We start from the raw sequence: 8,877 nt of genomic DNA, 5'->3' as shown, positions 1-8,877 counted from the left end.
AAAAATGCCACGTGAGTCATTGGAGCATCAGTCAGTGGCTGTGTACAGAAAATGCTATAAAATTGGCTGCTATATTCCCTCTCCAGCATCCATACAGTATCATTTCATGGCCTCCGTAAATGATTATATAATACGCACCATGGACCCTTTTCTTGCATTACAGTTATCAGCTCTGCTAACCTATTCCAGTGCAATCCCTCCTCACACCTTTGTCCCCTTTAATAAAGCATATTTTTCAGATCATCATTGCAGGGCAATTGAAGATCCTCTGAAAAATATTTTACCTAGTCCTTCCACAACCACCCTCTCAACCAACCTGCTAGAAGAGTTGTGGGGTGGCCTGATGCCAAGAAGTAAAATCAAATGTACCTGATCAAGCAGGTTTATGTATGTCCATTTGCTCAGTAGCTGGAACAGAGTACCTCACCTGCCAGGCTATTTAGGAGTGATGCAGCTAGTTGGACCTCTGCATATCAAGACAGGAGTGCTGCTGCCATAGCACTCAGAGAGTGCTAGGAGAGATTTTCACCTGCTGGGATGCTTCAAGCAGAAAGTCCCAGGCACGCAGGGCCTGTAAGTCACAGATGGTGCCTTTAGCCCCCAGCTAGAAGCCGACAGCCAGACCACAGAGATCCTGCAGTGCCAGCATCTTTCATTTCATATTCAACAGCTCAACACGCAACTCGTAGCCATATGTTGCAGGATGCTGGGGCTCTGACTAAAGACTGTGTTTGGACTCTGAATGGACACACCTTACTGTTAATCAAACCACAGCGGGCTTTGTTAGCCTTGTGCCATGGCAGGCTCCCAGCCCAAGGTCTGTGTCACATATATCTGACACCAACTGGGAAAACAGACCATGTCCAGAGGCAAAGATGGGGGCAAGATTTCACATATGTAAGTCAGCTGCAAAGACCACCTCTCCGTTTGTGAGGCAGAAACGGTTTGCTGGCACTAGAGAAACTTTATTTAGATAAGCTCAACTGGAAAGTGCTTTGGTATTATTTGCACAGATTTCCTACATGCTTTGCATTTGAATCTGAGCCACAAAAAGAAACACACAAAGTAGGTGTGTTTACATAAACAAACACACTGCAGTAAAGGAGTGATTGTCACAAATTCTATTACATCTTTTTGCCTGCCTGAATAATAAATACACATCTCCTTCTCTCTGTGAGCGTAAAGGCAATCGATAGAGAATCTATATCTGGACAGAGGATCTGCATTCTGTCTCCATTATTATTGATTATAATAAGTTCTGTGGAACAAGGACTGACTCTCCCAATGCGTTTGTGAAGGACTGGCACAGTCAGGCACAGGTCAGAGGTACTGCTGTAATAACCATCTGTGCCAATACAAATTGAAGCAGTGAGAACGTACAAAGAGATTTTGTACAACCATGACAAACAGGTGAGCTCAGCCACCATGAGCTCTGTGCTTGAGCATATCAGAGGAGCTACCAGATGCCCTTAGAAATGTGTTTTGCTGCTGCTGCTTTGGACACTGGAGGTAGAGTCTCCTGTAGCCCTCCCTGCTGGCATGTACTGTCCCCTCACAGTGGCCTCTATGTGACCCCATCACGTGATGTCCATCAAGCGCAGCCTCCAGGCTCCAGCAAACTGCCAGTCCAGCTCTCATCAGATCAGCTTTGGGTACCCATGAGTCCCATGTCCATTTCCAGCTCCAGGCCTCACACAATTGATGGGCACCACCCATTACTTTGCTTTGTGTTTGCACTAGCTTCTGTTTATGATCAGGAAAGACTGATTCACCTCATAAGCCAAGTGGCATTGACCAGCAAAGGAGTCTGTGCTGGGCTCCTGCAGCACCTCCACACTGCCACCAGGTTCCCATGCTTTACGCCTTGGAGCATTTGGAGACAAGGATGTACCAGGATCTTCTCCACCTGCCCAGGCCAGCTGAGTAAAGGCCACGTAGATGTGACTCACAAGCTAAGCCAAACCCCATGTTGCCCAGCTTCAGTCCTATTCTGCCCTGGTACAAGTCAGATCCTCTGTTCCCTGTTCACCAGCATTTCCCCCAATGATTGCCCCGGCTGAGCGTGTTTCCAGGCCATTCCTGAGCATCATGTACTCCATGAGATTAATTCGGTCAGGATGGGATTAAGTATTTCAATAGAGAATGGGCCTACAGACTCATGGACAACCTCATCATCAGCTGGTTAATATTCAAGCATCACCTCCTCCAGGCTCAAGAGCAGTGCATCCCTCTGAGGAAGAAATCCAGCAAGGCAGGCAGGAGACCTGCATGGATGAGCAAGGAACTCCTGGCAAAACTCCAGCAGAAGAAGGAAGCCTACAGGATGTGGAAAAGGGGACAGGCCACTTGGGAGGAATACAGGGACGTTGTCAGAGTGTGCAGGGATGCGACAAGGAAGGCTAAGGCCCAGTTGGAATTAAATCTGGCAAGGGATGTCAAGGACAACAAGAAGGGCTTCTTCAAATACATCAATAGCAAAAGGAAGACTAGGGAAAGTGTTGGCCAGCTCCTGAATGGGGCGGGTGCCCTGGTAACGAAGGATATAGAGAAGGCAGAGTTGCTGAATGCCTTCTTTGCTTCAGTCTTCACTGCTAAGGCCAGTCCTCAGGAATTCCAGACCCTGGGGACAAGAGAGGAAGGCTGGAGAAAGAAAGACTCTCCCTTGGTGGAGGAGGATCGGGTTAGAGATCTTTTGTCCAAACTTGACACCCATAAATCCATGAGCCCCGATGGGATGCATCCACGAGTGAGGAGGGAGCTGGCGGATGTTATCGCTAGGCCACTCTCCATTATCTTGGCAAGGTCCTGGAGAACAGGAGAGGTGCCCGAGGCCTGGAAGAAAGTCATTGTCACTCCAGTCTTCAAAAAGGGCAAGAAGGAGGAGCCAGGAAACTACAGGCCTGTCAGCCTCACCTCCATCCCTGGAAAGGTGATGGAACAGCTCCTCCTGGAGGTCCTCACTAAGCATCTGGAGGACAAGAAGGTGATCGGGAGTAGTCAGCATGGATTCACCAAAGGGAAATCATGCTTGACCAACCTGACAGCCTTCTAGGATGGAATGACTGGCTGGGTAGATGAGGGCAGAGCAGTGGATGTTGTCTACCTGGACTTCAGCAAGGCTTTGGACGCTGTCTCCCATCACATCCTCGCAGGTAAGCTCAGGAAGTGTGGGCTAGATGAGTGGACGGTGAGGTGGCTTGAGAACTGGCTGGAGGGCAGAGCTCAGAGGGTTGTGGTCAGTGGTGTGGAGTCAAGTTGGAGGCCTGTGGCTAGTGGTGTCCCCCAGGGGTCAGTCCTGGGCCCAGTCTTGTTCAATATATTCCTCAATGACCTAGAGGAAGGGACAGAGGGCACCCTCAGCAAGTTTGCTGATGATACTAAACTGGGGGGAGTGGCTGACACACCAGGTGGCTGTGCTGCCATTCAGAGGGACCTGGACAGGCTGGAGAGCTGGGTGGAGAGGAACCTCATGAAGTTCAACCAAGGCAAGTGCAAGGTCCTGCACCTAGGCAGGAATAATCCCATGCACCAGTACAGGCTGGGGGTTGACCTGCAGGAAAGTAGCTCTGCAGAGAAGGACCTGGGAGTGCTGGTGGACAACAAGTTAAACATGAGCCAGCAGTGTGCCCTTGCGGCCAAGAAGGCCAATGGTCTCCTGGGGTGCATTAGGCAGAGTGTTGCCAGCAGGTGGAGGGAGGTGATCCTGCCCCTCTCCTCAGCCCTGGGGAGGCCTCACCTGGAGTCCTGTGTTCAATTCTGGGCTCCCCAGGACAAGAGAGACATGATGCTACTGGAGAGAGTGGGAGGCCTCACCTGGAGTCCTGTGTCCAATTCTGGGCTCCCCAGGACAAGAGAGACATGACGCTACTGGAGAGAGTCCAGCGGAGGGCTACAAAGATGATGCGGGGACTGGAGCATCTCTGCTATGAAGGAGGGCTGAGAGAGCTGGGCCTGTTCAGCCTGGAGGAGAGAAGACTGAGAGGCGATCTCATCAATGTGTGCAAGTATCTGAAGGGAGGGCGTCGAGAGGGTGAGGCCAGTCTCTTCTCCGTGGTGCCCAGCAACAGCACAAGAGGCAACGGGCAGAAACTGAACCACAGGAAGTTCCGTCTGAACCTGAGGAAAAACTTCTTGACTGTGAGGGTGACTGAGCCCTGGCACACACTGCCCAGAGAGGAGGTGGAGTCTCCTTCGCTGGAGATATTCAAAACCCGTCTGGACGTGATCCTGGGCAATATGCTCTAGAGGACCCTGCCTGAGCAGGGAGGTTGGGCTAGATGAACTCCAGAGGTCCCTTCCAACCTCAACTGTTCTGTGATTCTGTGATTCTGTGATCACCTTCACAGGTGGTGGTGAGCCGAACAGCAGCCTCCTCTGACTGGCCAAGGAGTTAACCATAGTACAGAGGATACTGGAGAGAAGTTTGGAAACTAGGTCCTGACTCCATTCTGCATCCACATCCAGCCCCTCTTGATTACTAGGACAGTGATTCTTTTTGGACAGCTTCTCCAGGGTATTGGACATGCTCTTGCATGAACACCCTTGCTGTTTTCGGGAGCTCTGCAGGGTGATTTCCCAGTTTTATCAATTCGTGTGTTGTTAGCCTCTATCACTAGCTAACTGCTCAATATTGCAATGAGCCATCACCTCCCGTTGCTGAACAGGTTGCACAGAGTCTAGGCTTAGCATGACCAGCAAGTAGGTCACCTACATTCCTCAGAGTGTCATGGGTACTTCCAAATCTGAGCCCAGGACCTCCAAATCTGACTCTTGCTCTTCCTAATTCAGAAGCAGTCATTAACATTTGATGCTGCTCCCACCTGGAGCAGATGATGTGTTAGTGAGGGGAGGAGGCTTCCTTTCCCTGTATCAAAGGTACTACTCTGAGTGATTACCTTCAAGATAACTCAGTGCTTAGCTGGGCAACAACATCAGCTGGTGCTGCCTTCCCAGAGAACAGCAAATCACCTTCACTCCCTGTTTTCAAAGATCTTGGTAGCAGGAACCCAAACTGTCTAAAAGAGTGCCTGTACCTTCAGGATCAGTAATGTGCTTGGCACCTTTGAACTTTCTACAGCCAAAGCTTGCAGTAATGAACTCTCTCTGTGTAAGAGGAAGATTCTATATGGGGCCAACTATACACAGTGGAACAAACTTTTCTCAGAGCTATAAGCTATAATAAACCTCAGTACCTCACCTCCACAAGTATAAATGGAAAGCACTGTATGTGTGTTTGTGTCTGCATATGTGTTTCTGTGAAAAAGCAAGAGACAGGATGATTCCGTGCAATGAGAAATTTCAAACAAAAAAATTTCATTACACATATTTCCCCCCCGTTAACAGGATGAAATATAAACATGTAACAGCTGTTGCTTAATGCATTCCTAAATGGCATGCATGCATATATTATGCTGATAAGCACCATTTAAGAACTGAGACAGTGAAGGAGAGAAAGAGAAGTGATGATGTTAGTTATGCAGAGAGCAGGTCAGAATCGCAGTATGACTTCAACAAGCCAGTTTCGATCCCTCCATTTGTTAGAACATTTGCAGTAGTACATGTTGCAGTGAAGCATTTTGATAACATTTTAGATGCAATAAAAGCTTTAGAAAGGTGACATCCATTGCACTGCTGTATAGCCTCCTCCAGAAAATGGAGGGAGCTACATCACATTCGCCTTTTAAAACCCGACTTGAAAAAATACCCTTTGAAAACCACACATTGGTGTGGCTTCTGTGCTGGCTGAGGATCTGCATGAGACCAAATAATTCCTGTCCATTTCAGATCGCTGACCTTCAGCAGCACACAGCTTGCCAGGGGAAATGCATGAGCAAACTGAAGAGGTGACCATCCTGCACTTCTCTCACACTGGCCTCTTCCTCACCACAACAACCACCACAGAGCTCATCCCTCATTCCCAGCTCCATGAGGTGGCAGCAGTACTCCTGCCTTCAGGAAACCACTCCTGTGTGGGACGGACACTGTCTTCTATCCTGGAAACAGGAGAAAAGCAAGAGCGCACTGACTCCCTCAGACATCCTCAGAATTTCTAAGCTGAACCACCGGCTGGAGTGGGCTTAGCACCATGAACAAGAACAGTATAAGACACAGGGAATGTGCATTAAATAGAAATTTTTGGAATTTTCATTTGGCTTGTTTTTTCACAACGTTAAAGGAGGGGGGAAAAAAACCCTTCTGGGATTGAAACTAGCCCTGAATCTCTGCTCACCTTTCCCAAGGAGAAGCTTTCTTGCACTGCTCATTACAAACACTTCTGTAGCAGTGTCAGGTTCATTGACACTCTCCAGACATCAGTGATCCTAGAGGCTGAGGACAAAGTCACAAACACGTGTAGGAGAAAGAATAAAGGAAAGAGAAAGGAATATTAGCATAAAACTGTCACAGGAGGTTAACACTGGACAGATAGTTTGTGTTAGGGACCATAGTCTGAATCACGTTCTTGTGGTGTGATTATTATTTTTGTAACGTTTAGAGACGCAGCAAGATCCTGTTCCTACTTCCGTTGTGCCTGAGCAGACACATCAAGAATATGAGTGCAGTCCTAGTCCCAAGGGCTGTACCACCTCAACAGATCAAATACATCATAAGAAATTTAATGATAAAAACCAGGAACAGACCAAAACGTCCAGCATCCTGGACCAATGCAGATCCAATCAGCTCACCAGCTCCCAAAACAAACTTTTAGTGAGAAACTTTCACCTGAGAAAAGTAGCAAGGCTGTACATGTCAGTGGGTGCAGTTTCTCTCCTACACATGGATGACGCTGCTGATGTTAGCTCCATAACATTGCTGGGATAGGTGAGCAGGAGCAACACTGAGGTCACCATTTATGAACACAGATTGCATAGACTTACCAATCAGGGTCCTGTGGTCCCTATGCGGGACGGCTTCTGGCGCTTGGGGACTTCTCTCATAGCCACAGGATACAATAATATTTGAAGGTCTATATGCAGGAAGGTACTGGTGTAGCCCAGTGAATATGATTTTTGAAATTACTAGTGAAAGGCTGCAACCTTTGTACTGACCGGAGGGTCCACCGCCTCAGGATTTTTCCAGGCTTGCCTTGAACTGAGCTGGTGTTAGCTTACTTTAACAATTGCTAGTGGTCAAGTGACTTTTGTACAACCTGTTTTAGCTTAATCACTATGATACCATAGTGATTAAGCAAGAAATAGCAGCAAGAAATAGCCCTTCAAGTTAATGGAGGCCGGGAGAAGCTATTGTGGAACTTTCAAACTTTATCTGGGAACCACTGAGAAAGAAGCAGACTGTGATGGGAAAACACATAAAAATAGCCCCAAGCAGACCTTAAGCTTTGAGGACAAGGGACCTCCTCCATGAACACTGTACTTCTCCTTGAGAACAACATAGGACATTGATGACTCACTGTGACTGGCCACCACCTATCTACTTGAGGAGACCGGTGTCATCAACGGCAAGACCCAGAGGAATGTTGGAAGAAAAGCCCAGCACCAGAGAAAAGGGTTAGGTATTAGTAATTTTTCTTTTATAACAATTTGAAGAGTATTCTTATTAATTAGGCATTTCTGTAGTAATTTGGCTCTGAGTGTTAGCATTGCAGCTAGACTAATAATAAGTGCTTAGTACATCTTGATTAGATCGCTAAGATTCTAGATAAGCTAACAATAAATTCCTGGCTCTATATGTGTATGGTGTGTTCCTCGATGCCCATAACAATGTTTTTAGTGTAGGAGCGGGAAAACAAGCTATGAGAGAAGCTGTCAGAAACCCAAGATTCCTTGGTAGTCAACAGGCACTTGCAGAGCAGAGACATGGGTGAACTCTACACAGATCCCTCCTTCTAAGTCTATCCTGTGCAGTTTGCCTGTTTGGGAATGCAGAGGACCACTGTTACTGTAACATCAACTGCCAGCCTTCAGACAGTTGTTTAGCATCAGGAGGCAAAATTTGTCAACTCAGCATAGCCTGTAAGAGCTGCAGCTCTCCAAAACATTCCTGCTAGTCCTTATGTAATCATCACCTTGAACAAATTTATCACCTGCTCCCAGTACGTGCCCACACATGCACATGCACACCCAACACTTCTCTTGCTGTCAGAGTTTAGCCCTTGATTTATCCAAACTGATCTTTCGCACGAACTCTTGCTCCTCTCATACAGGTGTGAACTGAAATAACTGGTGAGGAAGTGATCACTTAACACCCAGAGCAGTGCTCTGGTTCCAACTGATCAACTAAGTGTTACCTGTGTTTCCAAGGTCCCTCCCAGGCACAGCAATATACCATGATTTGAGATTACTCTGTGTACCTGCTCCCTCCCTCCCCCTCCCCCCCCCGGAGTACTCCCTCATCCCTGGAACATCCCCTCATCCCTGTCACACATTCTAGCCAACAGCCCCAGAGGAAGAACTTTCTAATAGTGAGACAGAGATCAGAGCTTATTAAAACTCATTTCTGCTCCTGGCTCTGTTGCTTCTCCTGTCTGTTGGGCAGGAGACCTCAACTTAGATCTGGTCATCACTTAAATGCACTTTGGTGTAAGTTCTCCTATTCAGTCTGCTGCTGTCACCCTCTCTGCTTCATATCAGTCTGTTTCTCTGTCTCTTTTTCTCATCAGCTGCTTAAAGCCACCAGAGAAATCCAAGGCAAAGCCCGTCTCAGTCAGCCATTGCATCAAAAACTATTGTCTTTCCTCAGGACAAGGTGACTCATCTTCTGCATTGCTCGCTACAAAGATGACCCTACCTACTAGACATAGAGTTAGCTCATAGCATTTTCTGCTTACATTGAAGTCCTGTGCTTGACTTCCTACTGTTTGACCAATAGACCTGAGGACTGCAAAACAAATTCAGCTGCTACACAGTGAACACATCCATA

This window comes from Struthio camelus, chromosome Z, assembly GCF_040807025.1.
Source record: "Struthio camelus isolate bStrCam1 chromosome Z, bStrCam1.hap1, whole genome shotgun sequence".
Taxonomy (NCBI): Eukaryota; Metazoa; Chordata; class Aves; order Struthioniformes; family Struthionidae; genus Struthio; species Struthio camelus.
The sequence above is the reverse complement of the archived record's forward strand: the minus strand, read 5'-3'. Positions refer to the sequence as shown.